The sequence below is a fragment of the Mus caroli genome, unplaced genomic scaffold (assembly GCF_978045245.1).
Source record: "Mus caroli unplaced genomic scaffold, Mus_caroli_1 scaffold_18, whole genome shotgun sequence".
NCBI lineage: Eukaryota > Metazoa > Chordata > Mammalia > Rodentia > Muridae > Mus > Mus caroli.
Genome location: NW_028227273.1, coordinates 71934259 through 71959285, shown reverse-complemented (window position 1 = coordinate 71959285; position 25027 = coordinate 71934259). Strand labels below are relative to the sequence as shown.

The window sequence follows — 25027 nt, the reverse complement described above, 5'->3', positions numbered from 1 at the left end:
AGGCAAAGGGCTCCCTGGCTGGGAGGTGGCAGATCACCTGAAGTCTTAAGATCCCGTGGCTGGTGTTGTGGGTAGCTGTCGGGTGTCAGCCGACTCTACGCCCTAGCTACCCTGGTGCTGGTCTGACCAGAAAGGGGCTTGTGCCCCTACTCAGGCCGTGCCCCTACTGCTTCCCTAACTAATGCAGTCTCAGGTCCCGTGCGATTGGATTGGAGCAGATGCTGTGTTCCACTCACCAGAAGTCTTAATCCTGTGGCGGGTGTTGTGGGTAGCTGGTGGGTGTCAGCCGACTCTGCGCCCTAGCTACCCGGGTGCTGGTCGGCCCGGAAGGGGCTTGAGTCAAGGGTTTTCTCTAATGGTGTTTGACAGATTAGCACGGAATTCTCCTTTCCGTAGACAAAGCTTATACATAACACAAAAGTAGAATATTGCCATAAACACAAAGAGGAGGAATATTAGAACGTCATCATACAAAGCTTGTGTTACCTGAACACACAAAGCAGGTAACACAAAGATAAAAACAAAGGAAAGAGAAAAATACCAGGATAAATATTTCTGGGAACAAGTGAAAGACTTGTATAATAAAAACTTCAATTCTTTGAAGAAATTGAAGACAATATTAAGAAATAGAAAGATGTCCCATGCTCATGGAGCAAGAGAATTAAAATACTAAAAAGCCAACCTACTAAAAGCAATCTTCAGATTCAAGGCATTTCTCATCCAAATTCCAACACACGTCTTCATGGATTTTAAATGAGCAACTGCACTTTCATATATATCAACAAAAAATGTACAATAGCTAAAACAATCCTGAACAATAATAGAACTTCTACAGTTCTCTCAACATTTCCAATTTCAAGTTTATTACAGAAGTACAGGATAAAAACCTCAAAAATATTGGCAGAGATAGCCACAGTGATTAATGAATATGAATTGAAGACCTAGACATAAATATATTTGGCTACCTTATTCTTGATAAAAAAAGACAGAAATACAAACTGAAAAAAATATAGCATCTTCAACCAAGATTGGTAATGGATCCATACTTATTCTTATGCTCAGATCTTCAGGTCCTCACAGATCACCAGAGACAGCCAGGAATCCAACTCACTCATACAAAGCCAAAATATTTTTATTTAAGCTTGAACTTGGACCCTCCAACCTTATCCATGCAGCAAAAGGGTGCTAAAGCCTTGCCTTATCATCACCCTTAGAGCAGAGTAGGAGAATGTCCAACTTTACAGTTACATGATTGACTGACTTGTGAAAATTGCAGCTTGACACATTTGTATTGGCTAATAATTATTTCGGCTAGATAAACAGTGGTTGCTAGCTTAAGCAATCTCTTTAGACACATCTGGACCTTTTGGAACTTTGCTCCTAAGAGCTAATTGGCTATCAATAGGGAAGGAGTAGGGGATGCTATGGATGTCTCAGATCCTAGAACAAGTTGATGTTTTTTTCAGTAGCTAAGTTCAATCTAAGGGCAAGTTAAACATAAATGAAGTCTAATGGTAGCCCGGGCTTTGTGCAGCTTAGCAGAGCTATTCACTTATAACACAGAACAAACCACAAGTACAAGTGGGTCAAACACCATAATGTAAAACCAAACACATTGAATCTGACAGAAGATAGAGTGGGGAAGAAAAGTGAACATATTGTCAGAGAAGACATTATTTAAAAAACAAAAACAAAAAAACAAAACGAACAAAAAAAGACAAAACACCAATAGCATAGGCACTGAGATCAACAATTAATAGATGGGATCTCAGGAAACTGAAAAGCTTCAATAAGACAAAGGACACCATCACTGGGACAAAGTAGAAGCCTATAGAGTAGGAAAAGATTGTACCAATTCTACTTCTAATAGAGAACTAATATCCAAAATATAGCAAGAACTGAAGAAACTAGATGTGAAAAAAAATCCAATAATCCAAATTAAAAATAGGTTACAAATCTAAACAGAGGGTTCTAAATGGAGAAAACTCAAGTGGCCATGAAAATATTCATCACCCTTAGCCTTCAGGGAAATACAAATCTAAACTACTTTGACATTCCCATCTTATCCTTGTCAGAATAGAACACAAGTGACAGCTCATGCTGGAGAGGATGTGGAGCAATAGAAATGCTCTTCTATTGCTAGAGGGTGTGCAATCATGTACAGCCACCAAGGAAATCAGTTGGCAATTCCTTAAATTAATGGGAATCAAACTACTTCAAGATCCACCCATACTGCTCTAGGGTGTATACCCAAAGTACACTCCAACCTACCAAGGACCCTTGCTCAAACATGCTCACTGTATCTTTCTATAATAGCCAGAAATTGAAATCAATCTACATGGCCCTCTGCAGAAGAATAAATAAAGAACACATGATACATTTATTCAAAGGAGAATTACTCTGCTATTTAAAAGAAAAAAGAAAAATGTGACACAATGCTTCATGTCTCCAGAGCCACCAATGCCTCTGAGGCTATCACTATGCACCACCATCACTACCTTTATTAAAATGATACTATACAATGTCACTAACATTATTAAAAAAATAAAGAAGATTACTAACTGCTAAGACTCAACGAAGTTTTCTAAGGACTTGCTGTTAGGAGGGTTGGGAACGATTATGGTATGTAAGAGGAAAAGCAAAATCAATCAACTTGTAAACAAAGTATATTAACAAAAGATCAAATGGTATATTTCCAAAAATCTATATGATCAACATGAATGCATTTCACAAAAGTTTCCAAATGCATTAAACAATCAGGACATGACTGTAGGAAGCATCTGGTGATGCAAATAAGTTTTAATATCTACCATTCGGAAAGACAACCATGAACAGCTCTGAAAACCTGTAATGAGTAGCACACCTCTGGAAAACCATCCACATGACAGGAGAAGAACAATCTTCTCAAACCTCATGCAGAAGTCTCAAGTGTGGTCATGTCAAAACAAGTCAGAAAGGCCGGGTGGTGCAAGCCTTTTACCCCAGCACTGGAGAGGCTGGGGCAGCAGATGTCTCAGTTCAAGCATTGGCTTATTTTCTCAGTTCCAGAACTTCTAGGACTACCTAGACAAAGTGTCTCAAAAAACCAAAAAGAACAACAAAGAAAAAATTCATCTACTGAAGACTGCAGAGGAGAAATGTCTTCTCCACACCTAACCCTCAAGAGACTTGAGGCCTCAGGGAGTGGGTAGTTCAAGTGGGGTGGGGATGAGAGGTGGGGATGTCCTCTTGGAGACGGGGAGAGGGGAGTGGTGACAGGACTGTGAAAAACAATTAAAGAATAATCATAATAAAAATAATTGAAAACTTTTTTAAAAAAAAACTGGCATGTTGCCATCAGTAGAAGATACACGAACACATAAAGACTTGTATTCTGAGTCACTGTTAGCATCTTCTCAGTCAAATGTGAAAAAATATAAAAGGATGTTTTTAAAATTGAAAATACCAAAATCACAGAGACATTTTTAAATATAGATAAATCATTCCGAAAATTGATAAAATGAGAAACCACAAAAAATTTTAAAATATATGAGAGAAGGATCAAAACCAAGGATGATTTCAAAGTATATTAAAATTATAGCAGTGCAAATCTTGCAAAACTGACAAGAAGACAGACAAAAGCGGGTATCAGTGGGAAGGTAATATAGACAGAGTTTAATACTATGCCAAGTTACCAAACAAATCTTATCAAAATCTTGCTGGCATCATTTTAGGGAACTGAGAAACTAATGGTAAAAGATAAAAGACAACTTAAAGGAACTATACAATGCTCCATAACTCTATGAGCAGAAAAAAACTAACAGGCATCAATTGTTCTGACTAAAGAATACATTAAAATTATAACAATGAAAATGTTTAATATTGGTAGGAAGATATGATCAGGGGTGTGAATGGGAGGGGGACAACATCCTGAGTTCTGGGATTAAAGGTGTGTGCTACCAACACCTGGCTCTTTAAAAGACTTTCTATGTAAGAATCAATTCACGCCAGGTGGTGGTGGTACACTTAATCCCAGCATTTGGAAGGCAGAGGCAGGTGGAAATCTGAGTTTGAGGCCAGCCTGGTCTACAGAGTGAGTTCCAGGACAGCCAAGGCTACATAGAGAAAACCCGTCTCGGAAAAAAAATAAAAAGTCTTCTAAAACCTACAATGGGTATATTCTGATGTTATTCTCACTGCAATTATCTAGAAATCTTTTGAATGAAATAGAAGCTGGCAAAACAAATCTCATGTTCTTTTTCTACTGGGATTGGAGCCCCTCCCCATCCCTTCTTCATTCCCTCTAACATACCTGGATCTTTGCTGGTTTCCTCTCTTCACCATCCAGGGCTCTCAGTTTCACAGGTGAGCTGAACTACCTGAGGAGTGTGACACCTGCACAAGGGAAAGAGTCTTCAGAAAGCACCCAGAACTTTTCATGGAACAAAAGTGAATGATGCCTAAAAAACGATAAACATGAAGGAGAGAGAAAATCAGAAATAAAAGTGTCCCTTTTCCTCTAAGCCTGTAGGCTCAGACACATGCACAGTCATTCTCCCTTGAATCCTGAAGAGGAGCTAGGGAGACTTCAAGAAAACTATTGTCACTCACAGAAACCAGACTGCTGCACTGTCCAAAAGAGATCTCTGCCAAAAGCCCCATCTGCAGGTCTAGGAATTTCCATTTCTCCTACAGAAGTCCACAGTCACAGCACTGAATGATAACAAACTCTAAAACAACAGCTTGGCCACCTATGTAAGGGCAGAGTGCTTTTCTTCAACCAAAGAGACAATTTTCTGATACAGGGGAGTGATCATAAGTATAAAAAGATGTTTTCTTTTCTTTACTTTTCTTTTGTTTTCTTTTTTTTTAAAAATAGAATCATTCTTTAATGAGAATTATCTAGAAGAATACCAGAACATATAACCCAAAGAAGAATCATGGTCTTCATCGAAGATCATTGAAGTTTAAAGAAAATATGAATCAAAAGACTACTACACATATAGAGCAGTAGTTCTCAACTTGTCGATTGCCACCCCTTTGAGGTTCAATGGACCATCAGAAAACAAAGATATTTACATTACAATTCATAACAGTAGCAAAGTTACAGTTATTAAGTACCAATGAAAATAATGTTATAGTTGGAGGTCATCACAACATAAGGAACAGTAGTAAAGGGTCATAGTATTAAGACTAGACATGAATGAAGCCTGAGAGAAGATAAACAGCTCAATTAAATAACAAAGAAGCTAGAAAGTCAATTCACTAAAAAGATAGTAATATTGAAGGGAATTCAAGATGAAATGAGGATGAATTGAAAAACTCAATAACTATTAGAAAATGCATCCCAAAGAGACTTGAGACTTCGAAGACGTAGAATTAATGACATATCATCGATCAGTGGCCATTAGAAAGAATTATGCAGCTCTTATTGTAGCCTGTGCTAGCTCTCTGAGTATCTGATTGTGATATCCCTATCCCTAGAGTTCTGTCTTGCCACATGAGCTCTCTTTAATTCACATGACCCTTGCAATGGTGCCATTTGCTAGAGTGCATATTATAACAGTGCACATTATAGTGCCATGCTGTTTTAACATTTTTCTCCCCAAATCTGAGCTAATGAATTCCCTTTTCTTATGAAGAATCCAGTTCTGGTTTTCTTTCTTTCTTTCTTTTTATTTTTTTTAGATATTTTCTTTATATACATTTCAAATGCTATCCGGAAAGTTCCCTATACCCCCCCTTTGCCCTGCTCCCCTACCCACCCATTCCCGCTTCTTGGCCCTGGCAATCCCCTGTATTGGGGCATATAAAGTTTGCAATATCAAGGGGCCTCTCTTCCCAGTAATGGCCGACTAGGCCATCTTCTGCTACATATGCAGCTAGAGATACAAGCTCTGCGGGTACTGGTTATTTCATATTGTTGTTCCACCTATAGGGTTGCAGACCCCTTCACTAAAAAGATGTTTTCTAAAATTTAATTTTAATCTATAGTCTGGTCTAAGAGACTGCAATATTGGGCTTGCTTGGACCCAAGGAGTAACATAAGAACTCAGCATATGAAGACATATTTTTGAATGTTTTCCTTACATCCTAAACTGCATACAACTCTGATTAAAAAGTTCATGGCCACTAAAAAGTCTGCTTAGTAAATATTAGTGTTTACACCCATGACAGTAGGGCTCGATAAAGTATATTTTTTGGTTCAATAAATCTACACTGGTTCCTCATATAATAGTATATACAAAGCTCTCTGGGGATGCCTATTAACCGGGCCAAAGGCATTCTCTTGAATAAGCAATTAGTAAAACAAGGCAAGAAAGCAAGAACAAATTTACTTTCCACTATCTTTGTAATTGGCATATTAGGAAATAGATAATGCAACTGCTGTATTACAAGTTTTTTTTCTTAGTGTTTTTATTGTTTTTTGTTGTTGTTGATTTGGGTTTTTTTTTTTTTTTTTTTTTTTTTTTTTTTTTTTTTACATTTCAAATGTTATCCCCTTTCCAAGTTTCTCCTCCACAAACCCACTATCCCCACCCCCTGCCTCTATGAGTGTGCTCCCCCACCTACCCACCCACTTCTACCTCAGAGCCCAAGTATTCCCCTCCCCTGGGTCTTTGAACCTGCCCAGGACCATGGGGCTCCCCTCCCAGTGATGAGCACTAAGGCCATTTTCTGCTACATGTGCAGCTGGAGCCATGGGTCCCTGCATGTCTACTCTTTGGTTGGTGGTTTTGTCCCAGGGAGCTTGGGATGGCGTGGGGAGGGTGTTCTGGTTTACCAGTGATTTTATGACTGAATATTCCTGTAACTCTAAGATAAATTTTTAAAAATCACGATAAATCCCAGGTCACAGGATCTCAAACTTCTGGTCAATGGTAAGACATCTACAACAGAACTGTGAGAGCTGAGTCCTTAAGAGCAGCTGAGGAAAACAACCCCCTGCTCCGCTCCCTCCCCTTTCCCAGCCCCACAGTGCCTCTGACCTGGGACATTTCAGGGCCTCCCAGGCCTGACTCTCCCTGACTCTCCCAGGTCCACAGCCACAAAACTGCATCTGAGATTTTTCCGGGTCCAGAGAGAGCTAGGATGCAGAAACCGGAAGGTAGAAAGACAATCAGAGGAAGTTCCTGTCACTCAGGCATGGAATTTAGGAGCTGCTCTGCTAGACCAGCCCAATAAAACGTGTTTGTGGTCACATGGTTTCCCAAAACAGTTTGAGAGCAAGAGCTTTCCCCCTCCTTAATTACTACTGCTTTTTTCCTGTTCTGGTCAAGGTCCTGCTCTTGCCATTATCCCTGCCCTGGGGGTTCCATTCCCTCCCACTCAATCATTGGCTTCCTGCCACACAGCTCCACCTGTGGACCTGCTCTGCACAACCTCCCTGCTGCTTGCTGACACACTTGAAAAAAACTGGTTCTGAATGATGCTGCACTCTGACATCTGAGAGTGAGTCTGAAACCCTCAGATAATAATTAGGCAGCCTAACTTCTTAGCTTGGGACACTAGCCTCCTAGGCTACAATCACACAGCAAAATATAACCAAGACCCTAAATTAATTCCTTCCTTCCTCTTTCTTTCTTTCTTTCTTTCTTTCTTTCTTTCTTTCTTTCTTTCCTTTCTTTCCTTTCTTTCCTTTCTTTCCTTCTTTCTTTCTTTCTTTTCTTTCTAGTATAGAATAGAGTTTATTTAGGGCATGGGGAGGGGAGTTAAGAGAGTAGTGGAGGCAGAGAAAGATGGAGAGAAAGAGAGAGTAGGTAAGTGGAGGCTGGCCATGTCCTCCTGGAGAGAGGGTGGAAAAAAATGGAGGGCAGGGGAAGGCACAACCGAGGAATAGGCAAGAGAGACAATACTTTAAGAGATAAATTCCAATTTATTATGTTGCACCCCAACACACAATACTAAAAATAACTCACTAAGTTTAGCTTCCTTCCAAAGCATGTATCAAAGCATACATGAAGTATAAGAGGGATCACTGGGAAGAAAATGTGGATAAAAACAGATGGGACAGAGAATGGTGCGAGGGTGTTCTGCACGCTCTCTGGGGAGCTCCAGGGACAAAGGTCACTCTGTGGAAACAACAAGCTGTACAACAGGGCAGTGGAAAGCACTGATGAAGTTAAACTCCAAGAGATTTGTCATGGCCACAATAGCAAAGAAAATAGATAATGCAATTAGTTTGCACAAACATTTTCCTACAAATAAATAGTCTGACAATCATAACGTGAATGAAAACATCAGCATCAGCCCCAGTTCATGTAAGCAAAAATACAGTGATAGTACAACAGAATTTTGATAGCCAGAAAAAATAAAATGCCTTCTGACATGAGTTTATAGTACTTAAAATTCCATGCACATGGGATTCTTGGTCAGGATCAGAACGGTAAGGAAAATGGATGCAGAAATACTTGAATTTTCAAGGGAAAGGGCATTTGTGTCTGACACATCATTTTATCACTCTGGTCTATAACACAGAAGCTGGTATTTGGGTAAGGAATGCATTGAATATATGGATTTCTTTTGGTAGGATGGCCAGTTTTTGTATGTGAATCCTCCTCATCTACAAGCATGGGAGATCTTTCCACATTCTAGTATATTCTTCAATTTCTTTCTTTAAAAACTTGAATCTTTTATCATAGAAGTCTTACACTTGCTTGCAATGTGTTGTGGAAAATATATAATCTCAACTGTTGTTTCTACCCAGGTTTAGATTATTCACTTCCAAGGTAAAAGACATACACAATCTTTATAATATGCCTTTATGAGTGCTAGAACTAGGAACGTATCTATCATCTATGCTATTAATATGTCTATATCCCAAATATTAATCCCACTATATTTTGCCATGTTTTATCTTGGCTGCTTTGAACTCCAATTGGCCAGCCAACATGGCCATTATTTAAGACTCTTAGCCCATGGTGGCTTCCTCTTCTTCCACTTTCTTTCTCCCCAGGGTGCTTCTCTGACACACCTCCCCACCAAGCCTATTTCTCTTCTGCCCATCTCTTAGCTGTAGGCATCTTTATTCACCAATCAGTGATAACTTTGGGGGCAAGGATAAAGTGCATCACTTGAGTACCTGCAGAATCTCTGATCCCTAGGAGGCAACCAGGCCTTGGGCAACTATTTAGCATTACAATATGAGCAAAACACAGAACCTCAAAAGCGTAGAGTTAACACCAATATACTTTATATTTTTTGAGGCTATTGTGAAAGGTGTTGTTTTCCTGATTTTTTCCTTTATTCAGTTTGTCATTTGTATAATGGGAGGCTATTGATTTTTGTGCATTTACCTACTTTGGGGAAAGTGTTTATAAGTTATAGAAGTTACTTGGTTTAAATTCTTGGGTCACTTATGTATACTATCATATCAATTATAAATTGGGTATTTTTAATTCTTTCCTTGCCATCCAAATTGTATCTTCTCAATCTCCTTCAGCTGTCATACTGCTCTAGCTAAGACTTCAAATACTATGTTAAATAGAGATTTTACTGGAAATGTTTGAGTTTCTTTCCATTTAATTTGATCTTGGTTCTAGGCTTGCTGTAATCTGCCTTTATTATGTTCATTTATGTCTCTTGAATCTTTTATATCTACAGGACATTTATGGAGAAGGGGTGTTCTATTTTGTCAAAGGCCATTTCTGCATGTTATGAGATGAACATGCCTTTTTTTCTTCTGTTCTTTTTTCAGTATGGTGGATAATTTTTATTGATTCTTGTATTTTGAACTATCCCTTCATCTCTGAGACAAAGTCTGCTTGAGTGTGTTTAGGGATACTTTTTATTTATTCTTGAAAGTATTTTATGGGTATTTTTGCATGTATATTCATAAGGTTCTGTAATTCTCTCTAGCCACTTTTTGTGCTTTGCTTTTTTGGCAACTGGAGCCTCATAAAATAAATTGTGGGAAATTCCTAATGCTTATGTCTGGTGGAATAATTTGAGGAATATTAATTTTAACTATTTTCTGAAAGTTGCAGAATTTCTGTGCTAGCATCATGTGGACCTGAACTTTCGTGTTTGGAAGACTTTTAATGACTGCTTTTATTTCACTATAGGTTAAATAGTCTATTTATTTATATAGTGTTGAAAAACATCACTTTCACTTTGGAAAGGGGTAGCTATCAATATTATCATCCATTTCCTTTTATTTTTTCCAGTTTGTTGGAGTAGTGATTTTTTAAAATATGTCTTATGATTCTCTGGATTTTCTCAATGTCTGTTTTTATATCCCCATTTTTGTTTGTTTTAGTTAATTTGGATATGTTCTCTCCACAAACCACTGAGTTTTCAACAGGAATTTTCTATTCTTCATATTTGAGGTCCTTTGGCATACTTCCAGGTTCAAATACCCACTCCCATAATGCTTCTTTATATCTCCATACTCACAACTTTTTAAAGTACTGAATCCATTTCATGCTAGTTGTATGTGCATGAGAACATCTTTGAAGAGATCTTCCCCTCCTTCTTCCAAGGCCAGAGCTGCTAATAACATGTAGTGGTCTACAATCCCTTTCTCCCATGCTGGGTTTTGAACTGAGTTAATCTTGTACAGGGTTTTTGCGTGCAGGCACAGCTTTGATGGAATTAGTTCTGTAATGACATTCCTGTGACAAGTATGGAAACCAGATCAGCTATGATAACTGTTTACAGGATGCTCAGCCTTACATGAGCATGATGTTGTAGAGGATTTGCCTCACCTCTTGTTTGAAAACAACTTTCTCTTGGACACTGGCAATTGCAAAGATCCTGGACTATAACTTCATCCATTATGTCTAACTCTGTTATTTTACTAGTTGACTATTTAAGAGAGTGTCCTTACCCCCTGGTAATATGGCATCCCCAGAGAGCTTTTTAGATATTTATCACATAAGTATCCACTGCAGATTTGATTGAATCAGGAAGTATATTTTATCAAGCTTTAAAGCCTATGGTTGCAAACATTAACCTTACTGAGGAAACATTTTTCTTCAGCTAATTTTTGGGACATGTATTCAGTAACTCTTATCATACAAGTGTATGATACAAATGGAAATAATTGACTTTTGGCTCTTTTTTCCTAGAAAAGCACACTCCCTATAACACACAACTAAACTGACATCCCTTTTTGTTGTCGTTGTTTTGTGGTTTTGTTTTTTTTAAAACAGGGTTACTCTGTGTAGCCCTGGATGTCCTAGAGCTCACTCTGTAGACCAGGCTGGCCTCCAACTCAAAAATAGTCCTGCCTCTGCCTCTCAAGTGCTGGGATTAAAGGCGTGCACCACCACTGCCCAGCCCAAACTGATATCTTGTTGGGTTTTGGTTTTATTTTGTTAAAGAAGTATATCACTCTTTTGTCATGTTTGCCTTAGATCTCACTATGTACACAACCTGGTCCCAAAAAGGATCTGCTTGCCTCTGCCTTTTAAGTGCTTGGATTCTATGCAGGGATTCAGATAGCTCAAACACCCCATTCTTTTGTTTTTTAATTTCATAATTTGTTGACAGTCAGGGCTGCTAAAGAGGTACTGACACAAACTTTTAGCCCCTGATGATGACAAGTGGCCAACCTACCTCTGAAATTGGACCTAGTGACAACAGAATGGACAAACTACTTGAGGTTTATAGTGCCCACTGCCCTGCTAACAAAAGATGCAGACAAATTAACTTTGGGACAGACCCTGACCAAAACTATCCCTCGTGCCATAGAGTAAGTTCTCAATAGCCTCCTTAACTCTAGATTTCAAATTCCCAGCTAGCTCACTATGCCCAGTCTCTATGGTTTAACTGTCCCCCAACTGTCCTTTGTCCCTAATACCTCACTGAACCCTGCTACCCTGCTACCTAATCTAGACTTAGAAAACCCACTGAAATGTGAGTGCTTGGAAACCCTACAACATGTACATGGAATCCGGCCAGGCCAGTCCTACCAGCCTTAGCCCAATGTAGATCTCACCATGTGTGATGATGGAAGCAGCTATATAAAAAATGGTTTCAGATATTCAGGGGGTGGTAGTGCTGGATTTGAACAATACAATATGTGCATCTCACCTCCAGTACTGGACTTTGGCTCAAAGAACAGAATGAATAGCCCTCATTGAGGAACTTAAATTGGTCAAGGACAAAGTGGTTAATATCTACACTGATAGTCAATATGCACATGTTCATGGAGCAGAGTGGAAAGCCTTTTGGGGTACCGCTTGGCATAAGTCTGACATTGGCTAAGGACAAGGAAATGGGCTTCAGGCAGAAATCTGACATTGGAAGTAAACTCAGGCAGGAATCTGACATTAGGGCATAATAAGGAAGTAAGTTTCAGCAAGAATCTAACTTCAGGCTGTGATAGAGAAGTAAGGTAAGGCAAGAATTTTAGTCTTAGGGTGGAACAGAAGAACTAGGCTTCAGGCAAGATTTTGGGCTTGGATGAGGAAGTGGGCTCAAGTATTTCGGTCATTATTACAAGCCCTTTTAAACAACTGTCATGGGAATAATCGCTTGCTGCTTTGTTAGTTCCTTATTGTACTGCTTGCACAAAACACTTGCATGTAATTAAAATGGTATAAAAAGTGGACTGGAAAATAAAAATTTGCCTTCAGTCTCAGAATTGACTGGGGTCACACTACAATGTTGTCTAACTGTCTTTTTTCCTTTTAATCCTCACTCCCGCACTGGAGAAACTGTTGACTGACTGAGCAGGCTTGGTCAGAGCAGTATAAAGTGAAAGCAGACTATTGACTGAAGAAGAAAAGGTAATTAACCAACAGAAGATCTTAGGCCTCCTAGCTTCTCTCTGGCTTCCAAAGTAACTGGTCACCATACATTGTCCTGGACATCTACAGGACTGACCACTAAGGCCATCTATATCTGTAAAGCAGACCTGGTAGTGAAGGAGGCATCCAAACAGCCTGTCCCACATTTGCTGGTGACCCTCCCAGACATAGTCTTCCCTGAAAAATCCAACCTACTCTAAAGAAGTTGACCAGGGTAATCAACCCTTAGCTAATACCCACACAAAGGATGGATGGCAACATACAATAGATGAAGAAAAATTCTAGCAAAAACTTTGAATAAAACTTTGGCTTGAGCTGGGCGTGGTGGTGCACGCCTGTAATCCCAGCACTCAGGAGTCAGAGGCAGGCTGATTTCAGAGTTCGAGGCCAGCCTGGTCTACAAAGTAAGTTCTAGGACAGCCAGGGCAATACAGAGAAACCCTGTCTTGAAAAAACAAAACAAAACAAAACAAAACAAAAATGCTAGCACATACTCAGAATAAATAAGTTGAAAGAATTAATATGTACAAAGTTGTTTATTCTAGGACTAACTAGAATAAAGTCAAGGAATTGCAGGACATTATTACTAGATGCCATTTTTAACAGATGACAAGTCCAATTCCCAAAACAACATATGCTAGAAGAGAAAGGGGAACTTCCCTAGGCATCTACTGGGAAATAGACTTCACTGAGGTAAAACATGGGAAATTTGGTTACAAATATCTTTTAGTGTTTATAGATATTGTCTCAGGATGGAGTGAGGCATTGCCAACCAAGAAGGAAACTGCTCAAACTGTAAGTAAAAAAACTCATTGAGGATATAATTGATTTGGAACTCCTACAACCTTTGGATTTGACAGTAGACCAGCCTTTATCAGTCACTGACCCGGGCATCCATCCCATAATCAGTCAGCAAATGCAGACCCTATTGCATATGCCAGCAAGATTTTGCTGAAAGGGCCGGGAAGTGGTGGTGCACGCCTTTAATTCCAGCACTCAGGAGGCAGAGGCAGGCAGATTTCTGAGTTTGAGGCCAGCCTGATCTACAAAGTGAGGTCTAGGACAGCCAGGGCTATACAGAGAAACCCTGTCTTGAAAAAAAAAAAAAAAAAAAAAAGATTTTGCTGAAAGGACCCTGATATAGCTGTCTCTTGTGAGGCTATGCCAATGCCTGGCAAATACTGAAGTGGATGCTCACAGTCTTCTATTGGATGGAACACAGGGCCTCCAATGAAGGAGCTAGAGAAAGTATCCAAGTAGCTGAAGGGTTCTGCAACCCTATAGGTGGAACAACAATATGAACTAACCAGTGCCTCCAGAGCTCATGTCTCTAGCTGCATATGTAGCAGAAGATGGCCTAGTCGGCCATCATTGGGAAGAGAGGCCCCTTGGTCTTGCAAACTTTATATGCCCCAGTACAGAGGAACACCAGGGCCAAGAAGTGGGAGTGGGTGGGTAGGGGAACAGAGCAGGGGGAGGGTATAGAGGACTTTCAGGATAGCATTTAAAATGTAAATGAAGAATATATCTAATAAAAAATTGGGGGAAAAATGGTCTGGCTCAATTACATACAGCCACATCAGTTTTAGAACAACAAGTAGACTCCTTAGCTAAAGTGGTCCTATAAAACCATACAGCATTAAACTTGCTGTTCTTCAAGTAAGGAGGATTATATATGGCCCTAGGGGAGGAAGGCTGTTTCTATGTCAGTCATTCTTGGATAAATAGAAACACTTTGGCTGAATTTAAAAATCCTCCACCTCAACAGGAACCAGGAGAGGCAACAAAATATGAATTGGTTTGAAATTGGTTTTATTTAATTGGCTCCCTTGACTAATATCCCTAATTACTGCCTTACTAGGTCCTAATACTTACCTGTGGGCCATGTCTTAATCAATACACTCCTGTCCCTCATCTGGAGAAGGATCGCAACAATTAGACTCACGGTTTTAAAAACTCACTCTCATTCTTTTAAAGGATGGCATGGAGTCAATGATTCAACTTTAAGTTACAGCTCAAGGAGGAATGATGTGCTATGATATAAACTTGTAGCCATTTTGTGTGTAGCCTCCAAATTGTTCACAAGGTAAATTAAGTCCATCCACCTTTTAGGAGTTCTCATTAATGGACACTAAGAAAATGTAACTAATAAGCCAAGATGTTATGGTTGAGTTACTTCTGCTCTGTTATCTCAATGTACTGGAACTCTCCAGTCCACTAACTCTACATTTCCCCTCTAAATTCATCTACGAGTAATCATCTTACAGGTTAACTGATAATACATTGTCTAGTTAGCCAAATAGGATGTACCAGTTCCCAGATTGCCTTTAAACTTTTGGACCTGGTTTCCCATACAAAACCAGGACAGACTGTTACCACAGAATTAGGATCCTGAGTCCTTTTTGTAGTTCTTATGATTAGTCTGAAAAAAGCATTCAATAATTTCTATTTTTTCGAGACAGGGTTCCTGTGTATAGCCCTGACTGTCCTGGAACTCACTTTGTAGACCAGGCTGGCCTTGAACTCAGAAATCTGCCTGCCTCTGCCTCCCAAGTGCTGGGATTAAAGGCATCTGCCACCACAGCCCTGCACATTAAATAATTTTTAATCATATCTGAGACTGGTATCTGAGTGGTCAGTAAATGTTTAACCTTGTTCCTCAAAAATAACACTGTCTAGTCAGTCAAAATGTAATACTGTTTTCACCCTTATATTCTGCTTTTAGGCTTCCTATAAAAAAAAAATGCCCAAAGAGCAAACCAGCATTCCAGTCTAGGTCCAGACTCCTCTCTGAGACCCTGATTGATTAGCCTAATTAAGCCATCAGTAAACTCATATCTGAGATCAGTATTTGAGGTGACAAAAGTAAACCTCAACAGTATGTACGCCTAGAAATTTTCAAGTTCTGAGATTTACTGCTCAATAAGGACATCCCTTCCTAGTTCTTTCTGATCTCTGGCTGGCTGATTAAACTCATCAATCCTGGCTCAAACCCTTCACCAAGCTGACTAATTCAATATGCCTTTTCTCAGCTTCTTCTGCATCACTGTTTGGCCTCAAAATAACTTTGGCGATCTGTTCTAATCTTCAGGCTCCTTCTCATTCTCTGGATCATTCTGTGATTGCCTATGTCTGTTGGGAACCAAATTATAAAAGGTGTGGGGGCGCCTGAGGGAGGCCCGGGGAGAAGTGGGATAGGAAAAAGATGCCCACACCTTGCCAGAGTTTCCTTATTCTCTGGTCAGTCAGGCGTGGGAGGGCTGCTATCTACCCTATCCACTCATTCCTGGGTGGGCATTCCTCTATCCCACTTTTCAGGGGGTGGTCAAGGCGCAGCCCTGCCTGGGGACACCCCCCCCCCCTGAGCTACTTTGCTAAAGCCACCAGGGTTGTGGGAGAGAGGGAAGAGGGAAGAAGTTCCCAATACTGACCAGAGTGTGCAGCAGAACTTGAAGGGACAGAGCAGAGACTCCATGGTTTTAGAGCTTTAGTATAGAAATGTAGGGGAAAGAGAGAAAGTAGAAAGGAGGGAGGGAGGGAGGGAGGGAGGGAGGGAGGGAGGGAGGGAGGGAGGGAGGGAGGGAGAGAGAGAGAGAGAGAGGAAGGAGGAGGAGGAGGAAGAGGAAAGAAGAAGACAAAGAGAAAGGGAAGAGGAGAGAGAAGTGAGAGGTGAGAGGACAAATGACTAAGAGAGTGGGGGGAGGGCTAAGCATCCCTTTTTATGGTCTTCACTGTTGCTAGGTGACTCGGGAGGAGTTTAGCCTGAAGGTCTGAAGCTTGGGCCATTGCTTAAGTGACTACTGACCATGCTTCTCTTGCGGGGGCTGTGGGAGGTGGTACCTTATGCAGGGGCTGGAGTTCCAGGAGCATGAGGGAATGCCTACCATGTCATGTAGGTGAATTATGACCATTGGTGTTCAGACCTCAGCTCGACTGGAGACCAGCCTGCAATTCCCCACATATGTCTACCTTTTTCTCTCCAACTTGTCTCTGTTAAACTCTCCTGGTAAAACTGCCTCTTAATTTGCTCTCTGCCTGCCCCCTTAAATAACTTCCCTTTCCTCTCTCCTCTTGTGAGAATTTGGAATATCCTATTTGGTTAAATGTTTGTCTAATTAACCACTCTATCTGCTACTCAACTAGATGTCACTTTCAAACATGGGTTCTTCTTCCATGAACTTACATCACCATCATTTTTGAATTAAAGGTGATTCCCCAGAGTTTCTTCTATTGTTGAGAAGAGCTTTTGCTATTCTAGGTTTTTTGTTATTCCAGATGAATTTGCAAATTGCTCTTTATAACTCATTGAAGAATAGAGGTGAAGTTTTGATGGCGATTGCATTGAATCTGTTGATTGCTTTTGGCATGATAGCCATTTTTACTATATTAATCCTGCCAATCCATGAGCATGGGAGATCTTTCCATCTTCTGAGAACTTCTTCAATTTCTTTCTTCAGAGATTTGAAGCTCTTATCATACAGATCTTTTACTTCCTTAGATAGAGTCACACCAAGGTATTTTATATTATTTTTGACTATTGTGAAGGGTGTTTTTTCCCTAATTCTTTCTGAGCCTGTTTATCCTTTGTGTAGAAAAAGGCCATTGATTTTTTTGATTTAGTTTTATATCCAGCTACTTCACTGAAGCTGTTAATCAGGTGTAGGATTCTCTGGTGGAATTTAGTTTTTTAAAACACAACACTTCCTTTATTATATAAGTTTAGCATACAGCACAAAAATCCAGCAACATTTTAAACATGTGAAAAAGTCAAATGTCAAACAGTACTGAGTATAGTTTTAAAACATTAGAAATAATGAGTGCACGGTTAGGAGGAGTCTGCAAGCTGGCAGAGAGTATGCTTGGCTTCTGAACATGTGCCATGAAACACACACTAAAGCACAACAACATCATTTATCTTTACAAAAATCACAGCCAGGCAACAGAAACGCACACTAATGATGACGGTACCGCTCACATGTGCTCACTATGAGTGTCTCACACATGGAGATGCTACACCTCGTACCCTGAAACACCATGTGCACAGACCAGATCAGAAGAAATGGAGGCTGTTGCCGAATTTAACACTCTTATCTGAGAATAATAATGTTAAATTAATACTTTCTATATAGTAATTTCTAGATTATAATAATGTATTTATTCCACTGCAAATCTGAGAAGCTGAGACTTCGTTGTTGGCAGCATAAAATTTCTGACCAGTATCAAAATTGTGGTGAGACACAAACTGAAGGCATATTCTAGTGTCGCAGATGGTATAGGATCTAGGAACACAGAAGAAAATCTTAGATGTCACAACAAGTTTCTGCTGAGCTTTGTCAAACCAAACAGCTCAACTCTAAGGCAAGATAAAATAACTCTACAGCAGAATGGGGTCCTACAAAGTAAATCTGGGTGTCTGGTCTTGGGAAGAACTGCCCCGTGAAGAGATCTGGACAGTGGGCACTGAGAGGCACATATGCAGATTAGCTCACATCCTGATGGAGGCACTGGTTCAGGAGCCTGACTAACAATCTGTTGGTTATCTTATTAAATTAACTTTTTTGGAATCAGCACCAGTCCCCAAAACTTCAAATTAAAGTATTTATTCATTAAAATGTATCATTTTGTGCTATATGAACACAACTATGCTTAAAGAAAGCTGATTTGTACCATGTACTGTATGCTTTTATGTATAAGGTAGCAATAGATTTTCTTTTACTTGTGCTTGGTTTGGGGCACGTTGATTGCAGAGAAAGTCACTTCATGGGATTACATCATGCTGAAGCATTCTTTAGCATTGGTCCAAACCTGAAATCCCTTTTTGCACATGCTGATCTGCATGACAGCATAGCTGATGAGGGCTTCCTTTAGGTCCCGGTTCTTTTGTTCTTTGTAGCATTCACTATCAGCCCATGTTGCACCCACCCCGGCCGGCAAGGAAGACACAACACGGTTGGATTCTTCTTAACAGTCTTTATTGCAGGAATGCCTCAATGCTGCCACAGGGACCCCAGGCAACCAGGGAGGTATGCTTATATACTCTCAGCCCCCATCCACTCACAGCAGGCCAAGTCACTTCACCAGGCACGCAGCCTCAGCCAATCAGGGAGGCAGGGGCATGTCTCCACCAAATATGGACTTGTTTACACTGCCAGCATCAAGGTGCACCTGCGCAGCTCTCGCGATGGTCATGGCTTATTTTCAGGTGTATGAGGAAGTCTTATACAAGTCATAAGACTTAGCTGCAGTCCCGGGCACCATCTTGGGACTCCTGCCACACCTGCTCCTCATATCTCTCCCTTTTTTCGTTTTTGGCAGAGAGAATGTCTGTCTTAGATTGCCCCCTGCAGCAATGCCCCTTACCCATCCTTGGGAGATAAACACCATTGGTTTGATCCCTTTCTTAGGTTGGTGACACACCCAGGGAGTCTTATCCGTCACTGACACTTCTCTAGCATGCCAAACCACCCATGGGAGATTGTCCTGTCTTCATGTGGCAGGTGCACCAGAAGACCAGGACACTGATTAATCTATAGCCTGATTTTGATTGCTGCAAGCAAGCCTCATGGGTAAAGGTTGAGGTCTTATCCCCATTGTGCAAGCATAGGGGCCCCACACAAAACCATCCCTTGGGCTCATCACTCAGAGAGGTCTTGGCCAGCTCCCGTGTTGTTTTTCCTGGGGGAAAGGGAACTAGGACACTGAACCTTCATGCAATCAGACGTGCCTTCCACGGGATGCCAACAGCAAGCTATCCTCTGTGCAGTGCTTAACCTCGCAACCCACGGCATAACACAGCATTATTTCTTTAGAGCAGCAAGCCAAATCTGAGGAGATTGTTCTGCCTCCACTGCGGCAAAAGCCTGCGCCACCATGGCAGAAGTGCGGGCCTGCACACGCTGCACCTGACACATACACCAAACACACAACACACACACTATTACAAGCATACATCCCAGGGCTCCCATCAGCCCTAAGGCAAGGGATCAGTGCAACTACCATTCACCCCATACATATAAGGAGCACTGCCCAAGGTGGAATGGAATCAGGCACACTCCTACAAAAAGGCAGGGGCCCATCTAGGTTGGGAGGGTATAGTGTCATTGCCCTTGGATATACTGGCAGGCCACACCCCTCGAATCCAGGTAGCATTAGCTTTGGTAGATACAGCTGAACACAATCACTCATCTGTGAAATATTTTGAATCATCTGAAAACACAACAATCCCTTTAGCTGAAGCAGCATAGAAAAGAGGCAATTTTAGTGAAGCATTAGATGTAAAGAATTGAGGAAACACTTGACTGCGTCAATGGCATGGGTTTCAGGAACACAGCGCTCTTCAGTTCTCACTAGTGGGAGCATTCCCAGCCACAGGAACATCCATGTCCTCATGACTCTGCTTGTTTCGAATTGCAAAACAAACAGACCCTCTCGCCCACTTCAACACCTTCAACACCTGTGGGCAATGATTTCCACGCCCTTATGGCAATCTGATTCACCTGCTCATACACCTGCACTGGATATCCTGTCTGTTGTTGTGCAAATCGACCTTGACCAAGCAGCATATCCCTATCCCATGCTGGATTTCCTGCAGCAGCATTAGCCGCTGGCTGTTCATTTGCAAATTCCATAAGGAAGGCTTTCCAATCTAAATACTGCCCAGGTGAAAGGCATGCTTTCACCAAGACTGCCCAATCGGACGGCGTCATGCAGTGTCTATTCAGGGCCTCTACTTGAGCCACAGTATAGGAGGCAGTTAGGCCATACATCCGCAAGGACTCAGCCAAATTCCTGATTACTTTGAAATCTAGAGGCTCATGATATCTCTGCTCTGCTTGGTCAGTGAAAATAGGACATCCCAGCAAGGAGAATCTAACCTCTCTCCAAACCTCCACACAAAAGGTCCGCCTATCTAAATCGTCTTCCTCCTCCACCTCTGCCCTTTTGTTTTGTCCTTTCTGTCCACCTGATAACACTGTGTCTCCTTTCATTTTCTTTTTTCTTTTTATGCCCTTCTCCTCTTCCGACATACTCTCTTGTTGCTCTGTAAGGATTTTCTGACCTGTCTTGACTGCCTCTACACACAGTTTCAAACAGTAACAGAGTCCATATATCAGAACAAACAAGACCAAAACTATCAGACCTACCCACAAAGGGTCAATGGGAGAAAAAAGCATAACTACACAGCGAGGATCTATTGATCACTACACTGAGGCTATCATAGTCCCGTAACTTGTTCCAAAACCGGGAACCTTAACTTGTCCCAAAGCCAGGAACCTTAACTTGTCCCAAAACCAGGAACCTTAACTTGTCCCAAAGCCGGGAACCTTATCGTCTCAATCCTTTCTTTCCTTCCCTTCTCTCCTTCCTTTCTTTCCTTTCTTTCTTTCCTTCCCTTCCTTCCTTCTTTCCTTCTTTCCTTCCTTTCTTTTCCTTTCCCTTTTCTTTTCCTTTCCCCTTTCTTTGCCTTTCTTTTGCCTTGCATTGCCTCTTTCCTTTCTCGTCCCCTTTGCCCTATGGGCAAGAAAAACATATCCCCCTTAAACCCGGGGATCAATTTGGGAGACTTACTGGTACCACCATTCCTCAGCTGAAGAGTTCTGAATCCACGAGATCATCCTCGGGTCCCCGTACGGGCCACCAGATGTTGCGTCTGCTCTCGACCAGCAAGAACGACACAACACCGTCAGATTCTTCTCAACAGCCTTAATTGCAGGAACGCCTCAATGCTGCTACAAGGACCCCGGGCAACCAGGGAGGTCTGCTTATATACTCTCAGCCCCCATCCACTCACAGCAGGCCATGTCACCTCACCAGGCACGCAGCTTCAGCAAATCAGGGCAGCAGGGGCATGTCTCCACCAAATATGGACTTGTTTACACTGCCAGCATCATGGTGCACCTGTGCAGCTCTCACGATGGACGTGGCTTATTTTCAGGTGTATGAGGAAGTCAGGTGCAAGTCATAAGACTTAGCTGCAGTCCCAGGCACCATCTTGGGACTGCTGCCACACCCACTCCTCACAAGTCCATGCATTTTTCACAAATTCTCTGCCTTCCAGATTTTTAGACTTCAGCTGCTCTTCCCCTTCATTTACCTGCTCCTCTAGCACCTTTATCCTGGTTTCTCTTTGCTCTGGAGTTTCTTGACCAAAGAGTTTGGTAGTCATTCCCTTCAACGAGAATGTTATCACAGTCCCGGTGGCCAGCTCCTTGCACTGCTGCTTCTTGGCAGCCAGGTCTTGAGCAGCTGTCTCCAGGTCATACTGCATAAGCTCATGCTTCCTGCACACAGCCCAAAGTGCTTCTGCATAAAACAGATAGTCCTTCAGCTGATCTGCATAGTGCTCTTCATCTTCCAAAATATCATCAATAGAAGATGCATACACGTCCATGTGATGCCTAGCACTCTGCAGCCCATCCCCCATTTCTTTTTTGATGGCACCCCATTCACTAAAAACACTCCCATAATTCCCATGTACTTTATATACACCATAGAGTGGATCTGCTACTCTAGCTCTGACTCGAAGAAGATGCAAGATGACAGACTGCAGCTCATCACTGTAGTGCCTCAGCTCAGTAAACCTCTTGCCTGGGTTTTTCACTCTGAATGTTGCATTAAGCGCTTTTAACCTGGAGTCTGCCTTCAGCTGAAATCCAGTCTCATTCACAGTCTCCTTCCAGTTACCTGGGTTAAAAATGACTAGAAGATTTTGTCTCTACAAAGGACAGGATGTGAAGCAACCCTCAAGAGCAAGTTTTCTAAGCCCATGCGTCATCTCTCCCACATTCTGGGTCCATGTTGTCAGCAGAGAGTTTATGCCACACGAACTCTGCCCGCTTTTCTGGGAGAGGTGGCACAACATGTGGTAGTACACTAGAAGGTAGTTTCTCAACAACTCGAACTCACTGTACCACCTCCACAGCGAGTCTGTGAGGACACTCTGACCATCGGCATGCTCAACTGACCTCGTCTCGGTGAGGTAGGCAGTGTACATTTCTTGCATGTTCATGGCGTTCCTTCCAGTTCTCTTCTCTGCTTCTGAAACACTGATTTCTATTTTCTTCAACCAAAAATTATTTCCTGTCATCGTGTCTACCCCTGAGCCGTCTTCCAAGGTGCCCTCCTCACCGACCGCGGCCTCCAGCACAGCACCAGGGCCACCCAGCAACTCAAGAGGTCCAGGCTGCAAGAGCTTCTAGGGGTCTGGAGGTGCCTGTTCCATAGCGGTAGTTTGGCACCGCCTCTGGTGGAATTTTTTAGGGTCACTTATATATACTATCATATCATCTGCAAATAGTGATATTTTGACTTCTTCCTTTTTAGTTTGTAACCCCTTGATCTCCTTTGGTTGTTTAATTGCTCTGGCTAGGACTTCTAGTGCTATATTGAATAGGTAGGGAGAAAGTGGGCAGCCTTGTCTATTTCCTGATTTTAGTGGGATTGCTTCCAGGTTCTCTCCATTTACTTTGATGTTGGCTACTGGCTTGCTGTATATTGCTTTTATTATGTTTAGGCATGGGCCTTGAATTCCTGATCTTTCCAAGACTTTTATCTTGAAGGGGTGTTGGATTTAGTCAAATGCTTTCTCAGCATCTAATAAAATAATCATGTGGTTTTTGTCTTTGACTTCGTTTATATAGTGGATTATATTGATGGATTTCTGTATATTAAACCATCCCTGCATCCCTGGGATGAAGCCTACTTGGTCATGATGGATGATCATTTTGATGTGTTCTTGGATTCGGTTTACGAGAATTTTATTGAGTATTTTTGCATTGACATTCATAAGGGAAATTGGTGTGAAGTTCTCTTTCTTTGTTGGATCTTTGTGTGGTTTAGGTATGTGAGTAATTGTGGCTTCATAGAATGAATTGGGTAGAGTACCTTCTGATTCTATTTTGTGGAATAGAGTGAGGAGTGTAGGTTTTCGGACTTCTTAGAAGGTCTGATAGAACTCTGCACTAAACCCATCTGGTCCTGAGCTTTTTTGGTTGGGAGACTATTAATGACTGCTTCTATTTCTTTAGGGTATACGAAAGTGTTTAGGTCATTAATCTGATCCTGATTTAACTTTGGTATCTGGTATCTGTCTAGAAATTTGTCCATTTCATCCAGGTTTTCCAGTTTTGTTGAGTATAGCCTTTTGTAGTGGTATCTGATGATGTTTTGAATTTCCTCGGGTTCTGTTGTTAGGTCTTCCTTTTCAATTCTGATTTTGTTAATTAGGATACTGCCCCTGTGCCCTCTAGTGAGTCGGGCTAAGGGTTTATCTATCTTGTTGATGTTCTCAAAGAACCAGCTCCTGGTTTGGTTGATTCTTTGAATAGTTCTTTTTGTTTCCACTTGGTTGATATCAGCCCTAAGTTTGATTATTTCCTGCCATCCTCTTCTCTGTGGTAAATTTGTGTCCTTTTGTTGTAGAGCTTTTAGGTGTGGTATCAGGCTGCTAGTGTATGCTCTCCCTAGTTTCTTTGTGGAGGCACTCATAGCTATGAGTTTTCATCTTAGGAATGCTTTCATTGTTTCCCATAGCAGTCTTATTTATTTTAGCTAGAAGTTGTAAAGAACCCAGATGTCCCTCAACAGAGGAATGGATACAGAAAATGTAGAACATTTACACAATGGAGTACTACTAATCAATGAAAAACTATGAATTCTTAAAATTCTTAGGTAAATGAAGAATTTGAAGATCTGGAGGATATCATCCTGAGTGAGGTAATCCAATCACAAAAGAACACACATGGTATACAATCACTGGTAAGCGGATATTAGCCCAAAAACTTAGAAGATTTAAGATACAATTTGCAAAACACATGAAAATAGAGAAGGAAGACCAAAGTGTGGGTACTTCATTCCTTCTTAGAATCTGGAACAAAGTACCCATGGAAGGAGTTACAGAGACAAAATTCGGAGCAAAGATGGAAGGAAGGACCATCCAGAGACTGTCCCACCCAGGGATCCATCCCATATACAACCACCAAACCCAGACACCATTGCATATACCAGAAAGATTTTGCTGACAGGACCCTGATATAGTTCTCTTGTGTGAGTCTATACCAATGCGTGGCAAATACATGAGCGGATGTCCACAGTAATCTATTGGATAGATCACAGGGTCCCTAATGAAGGAGCTAGAGAAAGTACCCAGGGAGCTAAAGATTCTATGCATGTCTCATCCATATCACCTGTTCACGTCATTATCTGGGTTATCCAGGTCGCAGACCTGATAAAAGAGAGAGCCCCTGTCCCTTCTCTTTCTTTCCTCTTCCTTGCTTCTCCCCCCTCCCCCAACC

The 25027-nt window shown here is 41.3% G+C and overlaps 1 pseudogene; it reads right to left on the bottom strand.

Annotated features, from left to right (window-relative positions):
• Window positions 1-18500: 18500 nt before the first annotated feature.
• On the bottom strand, window positions 18501-22956 carry LOC110288143 (sorting nexin-4-like; annotated as a pseudogene).
• Window positions 22957-25027: the final 2071 nt, after the last annotated feature.